This window comes from Tenrec ecaudatus, chromosome 2 (assembly GCF_050624435.1).
Source record: "Tenrec ecaudatus isolate mTenEca1 chromosome 2, mTenEca1.hap1, whole genome shotgun sequence".
NCBI lineage: Eukaryota > Metazoa > Chordata > Mammalia > Afrosoricida > Tenrecidae > Tenrec > Tenrec ecaudatus.
This window is the reverse complement of record NC_134531.1, coordinates 21137285-21141423: the sequence shown is the minus strand read 5'-3', so window position 1 is coordinate 21141423 and position 4139 is coordinate 21137285. Positions and strand designations below refer to the sequence as shown.

General features: G+C 42.0%; 1 pseudogene; it reads right to left on the bottom strand.

Annotated features, from left to right (window-relative positions):
- Nucleotides 1–2651: 2651 nt before the first annotated feature.
- On the bottom strand, nucleotides 2652–3772 carry LOC142440718 (developmentally-regulated GTP-binding protein 1 pseudogene; annotated as a pseudogene).
- Nucleotides 3773–4139: the final 367 nt, after the last annotated feature.

Sequence of the window (4139 nt, the reverse complement as noted above, 5' to 3'; positions counted from 1 at the left end):
TCCTTCACTTTTCTGCACTTCTGACATCCTCAGTCTCTTTCTTTTGGTGTGGAAGCTTTTATTTATTTATTTTAATCTTTTTATTGGGGCTCATAAGGCTCTTATCACAATCTGTATATACATCAATTGAGCAAAGCACCCTTATACATTTGTTGCACTCATCATTCTCATAATTGACCTTCCACTTGGGTTACTGGAATCAGCTCGGTTTCCCTTTTTTTCCCCCATCCCCCTCCCTCCCCGATCCCACCCCTGGTCCCTTGATAGTTTATAAATAATTATTATATCTTATCTTACACTCCCCATCGTCTCCCCTCACCCGCCTCCCCATTGCCCATCTCCCAGAGAGGAGGTTACACATAGTTCTCCAAGATCGTTTCTCCCTTTTTACACCCACTTCCCTCCTGGTGTCGCCACTCCCACCGCTGGTGTTGAGGAGTTCGTCTGTCCTAGATTCCCTGTGTTTCCAGATCCCTACTGCGCCACTGTACATCCTCTTGTATAACCAGGTCCGCAAGGTAGAATTGGGGTCATGATAATTGGGAGGGGAGGAAGCGTTTAGGAACTAGAGGAAGGTTTTTAGTTTCATTGTTGCTACACTGAACCCTAAGTGACTCATCTCCTCCCCACTACCCCTCTGGAAGAGATGTCCAGCTCTCTACAGATGGGCACTGGCTCCCTATCACGCACTCCCCTCATTCACGGTGATGTGATTCCCCTTTCCCCCTGCCTTTGTTGTTTGAGATCTGATCTCCTCTGCCCTTCACGATCACCCATGTTGGTGTGTTGCTTCTGTGTGGACTTTGTTGCTTCTGGGCTAGATGGCCGCTTGTTTGCTTTCAAGCCTTTAAGTCCCCAGACGCTATATCTCTCAGTAGCCAGGCACCATCCACCTTCTTCACCACACTTGCTTATGCACACTTTCATCTTCAGCCATTATGTGAGGAAGGTGATCACACAATGATTGTTTTTGTTCCTTTGTATCTGCTACATGGTCCATTCAACACCTTGTGTTCGCTTAGGCCGTGTGCTTCTTCTCTGTGGGCTTTGTTGCTTCTGAGCTAGATGGCCACTTATTTGCCTTCAAGCCTTTAAGACCCCAGATGCTATATCTTTTTGATAGCCGGGCACCATCAGCTTTCTTCACCACGTTTGCTTACACACACGTCTGTCTTCAGTGATCATGTCGAGAAGGTGGGTATCCTGCAATGACTGTTTAGCAGGGCGAGGTGCCATTGTATTGGGGGATTATGCATGAGGAGGCCTAATGTCCATCTGCTACCCTACTACTGAACCTATAGATATATGCACATAAGTCTATTGCCCCCATAATCATAAATATATTTACATATGTACATGTCTGTATTTAGGCTTCTCTGTATGCACTTTGCCTCCGATTCCTTTCCTCTATTTCCTTTCGCTAAAAATATTTTCTTTATCGATCAATAATCTTAGCTTAAGTATCTTCCGTTAGGTTGTCCAAGAAACAGAAGAGAACTCCCTGGGATAGGATAGAGATGCACTCCTTAGAAAACTTTCCAAAGTGATCAGAATTCCCCATTTTCACACTGAATCTCAGAATCCATTTTAATTCAAGTCTATTGGCATTTCTTTTTCACATTTTGGTCTCCCCTTTCCTTCCAAACATGATCTTACCCAATACCATTGAGTTGCTTCAGACTCATGGTGACCCTGGGGGACATAGACCCCCTCCCTCCCTCTAGGTTCTCAAGGATGTAATATCTCCAGAAGTGGACTGCCATATCCTTCTTCTAGAGAATGGCTGGTGAGTTTGAACTTGTTAGCAGCCAAGTGCTTAGCCACTGTGCCACCAAGATTCCTTTAATATTATATTACTTAAACATGAATCTGTCCATTATTTTTTCTTCCTACAATATGTAGCATAGTAGTTGGGGAGGGGCATATGGAAGCTCAACTCCCCATAGCTCCCAAATTTAAGGGCTGTGTGACCTTTTCTATTAAGCTTATATTTTTCTCATACACAATAGTATTTACCTTATGAAGTTGTTATAATATGGAATAAAGGATAAAGAATATAAAATTTAAAGAGCAACACCAAGCACAGGGGAAAGACTCCAAAAAGTTTGAGCTGTTATTCCAGCTTTACTATTCAACCAGTATTGTTTTGCTAATATCATAAAATAAAGTCAGACATTAATCAAATGATTAAACATATTCAAAATCATTGCTTATTAACTTTATACTAGATATACTAATTTGTCAGTGTAGAATAGACACTATAATCAATTCCTTGTTATTACACAGAATTACTAGCATGAATAAGCATTAATATATCTCACTCCTCTGATTATCTTTAAGTTTTCAATAGTGCCACATAATATCATAACTAAATTTTCTTAGAGACATAGTTTTAAAGTAAAATTTGCTATGATTAAATAGAGAAATCTATTGAAAAAGTACAATCTACATAAATGTATGGTACTTTTTCCAAATATTACCAGTGGACAAATTATTTATAAAAGTTTTTCTTACATATGGAATCTAAAATGCAAAGAAAAAAAGGAATTTGCCGTCAAACAAATAGAAACAATACTTGCTTGTACATGCTAAAAAATGTAAGATAAAGAATTTTTTTCTTATGCACCCCACAGTAGAGGTACGGGAGGGTTTCACTTCCTCGCAATCTGAATGACACCTTCACCCTCCAGTGGCTAATCTTTCCCCACTTTCTGAGGATTATGTTTCATAGAGAGACACCATACCAGAACATATGGAAATTCTTTGATAAGAATATTGTGAATCTTCATGCAGAAAGCCCCCACTCTTTTCCTGGAGTTGGGCAGCACTCCCGGGGAAGTGGAATCTGGTACCTGGCCTTTGGGTTTGGTGTAAATCCTCACTAGTTTCAGGTAGTCCCGAAACTTTTCCTAAAGGGCATCAAAATTTTAGCGCCGGTGAGCAGAGATGGATGGGCATACAGTGAGGTACCTTATAGATGATATCCAATTCCTCCCTCCATGGAGATATGATCGATCTTATCTAACACATAGGTACAGGGGATATGGACTCTGTTTCCTTCCACCACGTTAATAAGGTCATCGGCTGTAGCATCGCTTTGCACAGTCACATCAGCATTATGAATTTTGTAGAAAAGCCAGAATGCTCTTCCCTGTTTCTGCACCCAGCTCACTCTGAGGGCAAGTGACTGTAAGACGCATGCCTCCCTTGTCCTTCTTGAAGTCAATGGTAGGGGATTTGCTGTTCAAACGAATCCCAAAGCCTTCCAGCTCCCTTTCAATTACCGTTTTATGCCCCAAGGGTTTCAAGACATTGAGAACAATCAGGATCAAGTTACAAGTTCAGGTCGTTGCCATGACTTTGTCATCCTTGGCACCTTCAATGATTCCAGGGAGATCCAGGAGCTGTATCTTGGCACCTTTCTATCTGATTACACCAGGCACAGTGGTCAGGGTTGTGAACTCATAGGTGGCTACCACAGAATACTCCTCTGCCAGATTACTGAGCAGTGCTGACTTCCCCACAGATGGAAAACTGACCAATCCAATTCACACAGCACCTGTCTTGGCCACATCAAAACTTTCTCCTCGTCCCCTGTCTCCCCCCCACCCCCGCCTCTGCCCCCATCAGCACCTTTTTGAGTAATATGTTCTCTGCGAAGCTTAGCCAAACCTGCCTTGAGATGCGCAAGGTGGTGTGCTGTGGCCTTGTTCCATTGAGTTCAAGCCATCTTGGCTTTGAGCTCCATGATCTTGGCTAGGGGGCTGCTCATCATGGCAAATGCCTGGGACTTTGTTTTTAAATGTGTTTGCTGTTATGTTTTACAGAGAGGGTTTGGGTAGTATTTGTGATAAAATGTTTTTTGCCTAAGATTATTATAGGGGGATATACTTAGAGAACTCTACTTGCATACCCTGTTGAATTCTATGATTGACACTTTGTTTGAGGATCCTCTTGTGCTACCTTTCTTTGGAATGGCACAGCTTTGGATCTCTTCTAGTCAGTTGGCCACGTTACTGTCTTCCAAATTTCTTTGCACAGACAAGTGAGTGCTTTCTCAACTTTTGAAACACTTTAAGGGGTATTCCGTCACTTTCTAAGACCTTGTTTTTGGCATATGTATAAAGTGCAGTTTGAGC